Source organism: Nyctereutes procyonoides, unplaced genomic scaffold, assembly GCF_905146905.1.
Source record: "Nyctereutes procyonoides isolate TBG_1078 unplaced genomic scaffold, NYPRO_anot_genome, whole genome shotgun sequence".
Lineage (NCBI taxonomy): Eukaryota > Metazoa > Chordata > Mammalia > Carnivora > Canidae > Nyctereutes > Nyctereutes procyonoides.
In genome coordinates this window covers 10,154,003-10,163,901 of record NW_026575126.1, presented here as the reverse complement: position 1 = coordinate 10,163,901, position 9,899 = coordinate 10,154,003, and the positions used below count along the sequence as shown (strand labels likewise).

At 32.9% G+C, this 9,899-nt stretch overlaps 1 pseudogene; it reads right to left on the bottom strand.

Moving 5' to 3' along the window:
- Positions 1-9,154: 9,154 nt before the first annotated feature.
- LOC129520370 (U4 spliceosomal RNA) lies at positions 9,155-9,274 on the bottom strand (annotated as a pseudogene).
- Between the last annotated feature and the right edge of the window lie 625 nt (positions 9,275-9,899).

Genomic DNA, 9,899 nt, shown 5'->3' with positions numbered 1-9,899 from the left:
TTTCTTTGAATATTTTATAGTATTGTCACAAGTTTCCCAGAGTAAACTTCTTGTAGTTTATCATACTTGAGGTTTGCTGTTTTCAAAAAGGCTATAAAAGCAGTACTTTATTAGGTCTAAAAATTATCTGTTAATACATCATCATAGAACTTTTTTCTCCTGTTCTTTGTATTATTTTCTTCTGAAATAGAGAGATGATAGATAGATGATAGATAGATAGATAGATAGATAGATAGATAGATGATAGATAAGAAGATAGATAATAGATTGGGGGAGAGAGATTATATAGTTTTTTTTCTATTTTTATCTAATGCTTCATTTTAGGGAATTTTCAGATGGTCAGTTTATTGAGTGTTTTTTCACCTGTGTCTAGAATATTGTTTTACCTGATTATTTATTCAGCTTAACTATATAAAATAGAGACTCCTGACAACATAATGATGCATAGTTTTATACACTGAAGGCTCCACATCCCTGAATCCCTTAAAATGTAGCAACACCATTCAACTTCAAAAAATGATTTTTGTTCTTTCCACAAGATCAGAAACATTGTATTACAATAATTTTTTTGGTTTCCACAAGACTAGAAATATTTTTTCACACTTATATTGTGTGCTATGCAGAAAAACCTAACTTGATGCCGTGGCAGCTTCTTACTTCCTTGAATAGTCTGTGAAAATAACTTTTGAAGTTAATAGAGCTTATATAACCCCCCCCCAAAAAAAAAAAGAAAAGAAAATTGCTAAAAATAAGAAAAATGTGCTTATATTGCATCAAAGGCTAACAAGAGCTCTAGATGATGTGTATTATTTTCACAGAAACCAAGATGATACAATTAGAAAATATGAATCCATAGAGGGGCCATAGGGCTGCCAACAGGGAATAGTTCTAAGAATCTCCATTTACCTTAGCTGTACATGCTGCTTCCCTGCGGTTGTAAGTTCTAATTTGGGTTATTCATATTCCTGGAGTAATTTCTGTCAATCATAATGCCTTAACACACACACACACACACACACACACACACACACTTCTAAACAGAAGTACTCTACAGCATAGATATCTAAAACTTGTAGCAAAAAAAAAAAGTAATACAATGACTACATTCTTAGAATTTGAACACACTTGACAGCTTTAATCACTTTATCTTCCCACCACTTTTAAATGTCAAAACCATCTCTAGAGGTCTCATCAGAACAAAACATTACTTAACTTGAAAATGAAATTCCCCAAACCTATGCCCTTATTTGGAAGCGGAATGCATTGCTTTATTTTGAAAAAAAAAAAAATCAGTATTTACAAAGCCATATTAGTAAAGAGAGTAGCACTATTTCAAAATATAGGTAATCTGTGAGAGTCTTTTCTTTTCCCCCCAGATGCCACAATGTGTTATTTTCCCTGGTTAGACCTTGCACAATGGAACCAAAGGACACAATTTGGATTCTTGCCCTGTCACTTTTTTAGCTGCGCTACCTTGAACGTGTGACTTTATCTCTGTGTTTGTATATTTATATAAAACATGATCACATCCAATATCTCTCTGAAAGTATTACTAGTTAAGCAAGATAATACTTGTAAGGTGCCAATCATATTCTTCATACCACATTGATGTTACTAGTTGTGACACTATCGCTATTCAGATGCGGTGCTATGACAGCTATTGAGAATCTCCACTAGAAGTTACTGTCTGGGACTATTTGGTGGGAAGTGAATCACTGCAATGACTCCCGGGTGGGAATAGCATCCCTGACGCTAGAAGAACTCTTAAAAGTAAAGATTTGGTTAAAAATGCCATCAACAGAGTTTGTTCCTGCATTACAAGTGTCTTCAATTATTGCAATCTTGGTTTTCACAAAATAAAGTTTTCTTAACAATCCAATAGTGATTGTTCAATTACTGTTTCCTTTCTACAAGATCTCTTCTTGTAGAAGAGATTGCTTCACTGCCTATGAGCAATATTCAGACCAGCCGTGATTTGTGCCTCATCTCATCTCAAACCAGCATCACTACTGAATTTACCTTTATTTTTAATGAATAGCTTACATTTTGTTTGTGAGCTGATATTAAAAAGTATGTTGTGCTTCAAGTGAACATGCTTTTAGTTTTATGAACTTTGATAAGAAAAATTGAAATGCTTTCAATAGAAAGGATCATCAAATTATAAATCTGGAGGATTCTTTTTATAAAAAGTGAAATTTTATAAAGAAATTGAGAAGGAGATGTTAATATAATTTTTTATGGAATCTGATCTATAGTTTTTAAAGTATTTAATTTTATAAAATGTAATACATTATTAGGTTGAAGTGATTTGTGCACCATAAAATAGTTGGGCATGTTCTCTTTCAAATATATTTCTATTTAACAGAAATATATTATTTATTTGGGAATATATCCATGTATCTTCCATGTGTCTTCAGTAAATATTCAATAACTATCTACTGCATACTGGTCACTACTCACATAACTGGAAATATGATGATGAACAACGTAGTCGCTGAGCAAGGAGTTTTCCATATGACAGAGAAAAAAAGACAAGACAGATCTAAAAAGATTATAAAAAGGTGCAATAATGATATATTCACAAAGTGTCCATAAGACACATAAAAGACACACAAAAAGTATAGGAGAACCTCCTCAAATGACTGGGTAAGAAGAATGTTCCAGATTGAAGGAACAGCATGAACAAAGGACAGTAGGGAAGAGGATTAGGGAAATGGAGCCTGGAAAGGTGGAAGTAGCTCATTATAACAAGTACATACAGGCTGACCAGAGGGGCATGGAGAGATGAGCAAAACCCAGATCTGAAAGGACTTCATGGGCCACGTTAATCAAGTTTGATTTTGTCATAAGAGATACAGGAAACCATTCAAAGATTTTAAAATGAAGGATGATGTGACCAGACTCGATTTTAGAAAGAATCTGACAGAGGAGCAATGAAGGGAATATGGAAGCCATGCTCAGAGGAAAGGACCCATTGGGCACGGGTGGACACAGGGAAGCAAAGGGAGCTGCAGGACCTAAGTCAGACTGGCGGTGAGAATGCAGGACAGCAGACAGTTCGGCTATTTTGTATAGAGAATCAATATGAGTTGGAGTCCATCTCCTCATGTCAGTTTTGGGTCACATTTGCTTTTCCATTTCAGATTGCAGTCATGCACATCTCCATGAGTCAAGAGGACCTTCCAGCTTTAGAACTCCCCACTTTGCTGCTCTTGTGTCACTTGTGATTGAAAACACAAACACAGGTCACCAGGTGTTTGAACTGCCATGTCCCGGCCTAACTTTTCATGGAATGGGTAAAAATTAGTTGAAGCAAGAATGATTTCATTGTTGGAAAATGTCAGCCTCATCTACACAAAACGTAATGAAGTGGGAGAAAAAAATATGAAATATCTTAAAACTAAATATTGCACTTCCAGATGAAGTCATAGTTCAGTGCTGTCAGTGTGGTTATGTCCGAATTGTCATTAAACTGACAACTTTTCTAAGCAATAGATTGAGAATTATTATGTAAGAACTCTAATAATCATTACTAACATTTGTGAGGAATTTACCATTTGCAAAATATTTTCTAATCCATTATCTCATCATGAGAAACTCGTCTTATGATATGATGTATTCTATGTGATATTAGCAATATATTTCATAAAGTTGAGATCACTCAGGCTTTCGGTGTATGGGTTAGCAGAGCCACACTCTTTCCAAAACATATTCTTTGTTGAATGCAGCCAACCACATCCTTACAGGAATTCATCTGTTTGAACATATTACCCTTTATTTGAAAATCTCTTCATTGGCTTCCCATAAAAATCTGTATTGATTTTAAAGTTTTGTTACTCACTTATAAGGCACTTAATGGCCATAGACCAATATGTGTGCTAGATCTATTGTCTCTATATGTCCCTTGTTGCCCATTGAGGTCACGATGAGCAGACCATTTACTCCTTCCAAAAGCATAAACTCAAATCCCTTGAAGCTGAGGCTTTTAGAAAATATGTTCCCTGATTGTGGAATGTAGTTGTAATTTTAATACGTTATATTCCATCTGTCTGCATGAGAGAAGAAACAGTTGTGTTTGGTTACATCTCAAAATGCTTAAGATTATTATTTCTGGCTATCATATCTCTATATTGTAGTATATGTATATCTTTAATAAAATCTATTGACCTGCTTTACTGAGTTTATTAAACTTAAAACTGATCGCCTTCTTGCTCTACCAAGGAACATCGAACTTCCTCTTACGTGATTTCCTACCGAAGAAAAAATTTCTAAAGACAAGATAAACTCTTCCCTCAAGTCTCAAACACTCACTTCAGGTTCTCAAAGAAAAAACTGCAGATGAATCAGCTAGGTTTAAAGCTAGAGAATTAGAATTATGAAAAGACATTTAAATTGTATATTATAATTGCTGTGTATCAATATACAAAGTAAAATGGGGACAAATCATCCTTATTGAAGAATTCCAAATGTAGACATTCTTCTCTCCAGAAGGTAGTGCTTGATTCTCTTCTACTTGAGTGTGGGGTAAACGGGTAACTCATTTTCAAAAAATTAAGTATGAAAAGATAAAACTACTTTACAGTAGACATACTTGGCAGACATTAACTTCATCAAAGTTAACATCACCAGGGACATGTTGTTGACATCATGAAATCTGTAAAATGATGTAATGAGAAAAGGCCATTTCCATGATATTCTTCCCCAAAACTCCAAACCCTAATATAAATATAAAAAAACCCATCAGACAAATCAAAATTAAAGAACGCTTTACATCACACCTAACTATTACGCTTCAAAACTGACAAGGTTACTAAAACTAAAGATGAAGGAACTGTCTCAGACCAGAAGAGACTAAGGACATGTGATGACTAAATACAATATGTGCTTGGATTTGATTCTAGAACAGAAGAACGCTCATGGGGACACTCATAAAAACTGCAATAAATAGAAATTCACCAACGTTAATTTCTTTGTTTTGAGTAATGCACCAGGTTATATAAGATATTAATACTAGAGGAAAGTTTCTTGAAACTACAGTATATCTGAAATTCCACAAAATTTGTTTGTTTTAGAAACATTTATTAAGCACCTGCTATTCTTAAAGGTTGTTAAGTATAGCTACACCTACCATATATTCAATATAATTTCCTTCTTCACATTTGTTTTAATTCACAACATCCATAAAGGTTTTCAGCCTAAATTTGAAGAAATGAAAAGGCCAAGATGATAATTCCTTATTAGTAAAGTAACCCTTTAAACCCTGATTTTAAAAAAGAAATAGTTCATGGTACCTATCTCTGTGGTCAGTAATCTCAACCACAAAAGAAAAGTTATGATTTAAAGGCTGTTTTCATTCTCTTCATTGCATTACCTTTCATGCTTTATACTTGATTTTATAATATTTTGAGATATCACATACTAAGTATGAAAAGCAAATAAAAATGAGCTAGAGTGCCACATAGAGGCCACTAGCCAGGAATAAGTCAATGTGCCATCCATATTAATAGTTTTTGAGAAATTTTGGTCACTCTGAGCTCCGTGTCTCATTGTCTGAACAACAAAGAAAGAGGTGACCTTTAAGATAGCCTTAGAAATCTAAATTTTATAAATCTTAATGATACTGTGAGGGGAGAAATCCTTGGCAAAGAGTAGATTAAAAATAACTTTTTAAAGATTTTATTTATTTATTCATGAGAGACACACAGAGAGAGACAGAGACATAGGCAGAGGAATAAGCAGGCTCCCCATGGGGACTCGATCCCAGGACTCCAGGATCACGACCTGAGCCAAAGGCAGACCGCAACCAATGAGACACGCAGGTGCCCACAAAATAACTTTAAGCATGTTTGACAATATTTTTGTGGAATATTTTGGCCAGATAATATACTATTAAAATCATAGCCTTGAATTCAAGCAGTCATAACAACTGTGACCTTTTTATGCATACTTTCTTTGGACTATTTACATCACTATACCTAATCAGTTAATGAAGACATTAATACAGTTTCACATGTATGGATGCATGACAATTGACTAGGAGATAACCTACTATAACACACTAGATACAATCTCATACACACCAAAGTTTCTGTCTTCTTTCTGGCAACACCTAAAGACCTGTGTCAATCTACACCTATAGTTCTAAAGTGAGCAGCAGTGGAAAGGATCACTCTCCATTCCCAGGTATTTCATCCAAAAACATATGAAGTTTTGGCTTTTGATACAATCAAGGTGAGTTTGTAACTCTCGTAGGATGAAACTTTCAGCACAATCTTCAGTATTTGCATTTTATCTGTTTTTCTACATATCACAAGAGTTATGCATTTATATTATTTATAATGTTGCTGTCTTTTTTTTTTTTTGACATTAAGACCAGTAGGATTAAGGAAACATAAAGATAGAGGTGAAAAAAATGTGCAGTATAAGAAAGCGATGTAGGAAAGGATGGTCTTTGGGAAAAAAAGGGCAACATTAAATAAGATGTTTCTTTCTCAAGTCTAAGTACTTCCAACCAATCAGGGCACATGACGCAAAATGAATGCAGCTGATCACTGAGACGTGGACTGTGGCTTGTCAAGACCTTGGGCCAAACAGATATAGCAAGTCACTCAGTTCCTTTTCCTTTTCAGAAAATCTTTCTCAGCAAGAGGCAGCTAGTTTTTTCCGCACAGCAAGCAAGACTCAGCATGTGAAGCTTTGAACAATTCTGCACTGCAGGGAATGTTTTGCAGAAACTGCATGACAAGATTGCCAAAAAGATTACCTCTTGATTTCCTTTGTCCTTGGGTTTATTTCATCTAATAATGGGGCAAAGATGGTACCTTCTACAACGAAGAAAGAATTTATTCATGAGTTATATGCGGCAAAATTGTTTTAAAATCCTTGTTCCTCATAATTTTCTAAGAAAACAATACCTCATTGAATCTAAAATGTATGTTTTTACTTTTAAAAAATGTTTATCATTTTACTATACTTTGTAAGCATAGAATAATTTGTTCTTGCAACAGCTTGAAGCCAGATCCTAAAAAGAAGTATTTCCTCCTTCTTTACTAAAAAGGTGTGAACAACCAGCAAAACATAATATGGGGTCAAAGTAAGTGAAAATCAAGGCATTTAACTAAAACCAAAGAATATATATATATATATATATATATATATATATATATATATATATACAATAGAATTCAAACATGCTACTTTTATCTTTTACTTTGTGGTCTGGCACACACAAAAAAACTTAGATACTAATTATTATTGCACTAGCAGACATGGCTGTCATAGCTTAAGAAATACCATGAGGTTAGTGTCAGAACACCCAGTTTTAAGTACCGTTTCTATCACTTAGTGCTTGGCATTTTGAATTGCATTTTCTTACCTGTGAACTGAAAATAATGATGGTTAGATTGCCTAACAGATATAGTAATTTTGAGTGTATAATAAAAGAAGGTTACATATTTTCTTAGAATTATATTTCATAAAAATAAATAAAAATCTAGTGCATGGAAAAATGTATCATTATACTCTGTCACTTTTAGTTTATCATAATCATTCCAGATATTTTACGAGTCATAAAGTCATGGAGCTATAAGTACCTAGGAACCCCACTTACATCAATGAATAGACCATCCAAGCAGAAAAATCAATAAGAAACATTAGCCTTAAATGACACATTAGACTAGATTAGACAATAAATATATGACCATAGAGGTATAGAACTAGAATCAACTACAGGAATAAGATTGAAAAACTAACTAATACTTGGAGATGAAACAAGATGCTGCTGAACATGGGTTAAAAAAGAAATCAAAGGAGAAATTAAAAAAAAAATCTTGAGACAAATGAAAATAGAAATACAACATATTAAAATCTATGGAATGCAGCAAAAGCAGTTTTGAGAGGAAAGTTCATAGCAATAAAGATCTGCAGGAAACAAGAAAAAGCTTAGATAATCTAATTTACACCTAAAGGAACTAGAAATAAAAGAACAAATGTTGATAGATGAAAGGAAATAATAAATATCAGGGAGAGATAAATGAAATAAAGCCTAAAAAAGACAATATAAAAATTCAATAGAAGAATCAGACCTTTGAAAAGATAAACATATCACAGGAGTTATGCATTTATATGATTTATAATGTTGCATGACTTTTTGTTTTTTTGACAGCAAGACCAGTAGGATTAAGGAAACACAAATTGAAACTAAGGAAAAAAGAAAGAAGGCTCAAATAAATAAAATCAGAAATGAAACAAAAGTTACAACTGATACCAAAGAAATAAAAAGAATCATAAAAGGCTACTATGAACAACTATAGGCCAACAAATTTGGCAACATAGAAGAAATGGATAAATTCCTACAATCATCAAATCTTCCAAGATTGAATCATGTAGTTAATAGAAAATTTGAATAGATCAATTTACTGGTAAGGAGATTGAATCAGTAATCAGAAGCCTCCTGACAAACAAAAGTCTAGGACCAGATGGCTTCACCGGGTGAAGTCTACCAAACATTTGCAGAGTTAATATTTATCCTTTTCAAACATTTTCAAATAACTGAAGAGCAGGGATCATTTCCAGACTCATATTACAAGGCCAGCATTACTCTGATAACAAAACCAGATGAGAATTCCACAGAAAAATAAATTACAGGGTGTTATTCCTGGTAAACATAGATGCAAAAATCCTCAAAAAATTTTAACAAACTGAATTTTTAAAACAAAATTTAAAAGATCATACACCACGGTCAAGTGGGATTTATTTCAGGAATGTCAAGATGTTTTAACAACCATAAACTAATCAGCATAATACACCACAATGACAAAATGAAGGATAAAAATCATACAATCATCTCAATAAATAAAGAAAAAAATTGACAATATTCAACATTCATTTATGATAAAACTCTCAACAAAGTGAGTATAGAGGAAACATACCTCAAAGACCATTTATGACAAACCCACAGCTAGACATCATACTATGTGGTGAAAAGCTTTCAGCTTTTCCTCTAAGATCAAGGACAAGACAAGGATACCCACTCTTTACACTTTTATTAAACATATTATTAGAAATCCTAGCCAGAGCAACCAGTTAAGAAAAAAAAATAAGTATCTAAGTTGGGAAGAAAAAAAGTAAAACTGTCACTATATGTGGGTATGATTTTATATATAAAAATTTATAAAGACTCAACCAAAAACTGTTAGAACTAACAGTTTTCAATTAGCAATAATCGTGCCTCAGATAAACCTCATTGACTACAATACTGCCACTGCACAAAGCTCTGTTAGAACTAACAAATGAATTTAGTAAAGTGGCAAGGTATAAAATCAATATATTAAAATATGTTGTATTTTTATGTACTAACAATGAACTATTATAAAGTAAACATAATAAAACAATTCCATTTACAATTGCATCAAAAAGAATAGTATACCTAGGGATAAATTAACCAAAGAGGTGAAAAATGTATACACTGAAAATCAGACAACACTGATAAAAGAAATTGAAGAAGACATGAACAAATGGAAAGATATACTGTGCTCATGGATTAGAAAAATTAACATTGTCAAAATGTCCATATCAATGAGAGCAATCTACAAATTCAATACAATCCTGTAGATGAGAAAATTCCAATGGCCTTTTTTTTTTTTTTTTTTTTTTTTACAAAACTGGAACAGACAATCCTAAAATTAGTATGGACTCACAAAACATCCCAAATATCCAAAGCAATCTTGAAAAAGGAAAAAAACTGGAGGTATCACTTTCCCTGATTTCAAATGACATTACAAAGCTACAGTAATCAAAATGGAATGGTATTGATATAAAAATAGACACACAAATTAGTGGAACAGAATAGAGAGCCCATAAATAAACCACATTTATATGGCAAATTGATTTATGACAAA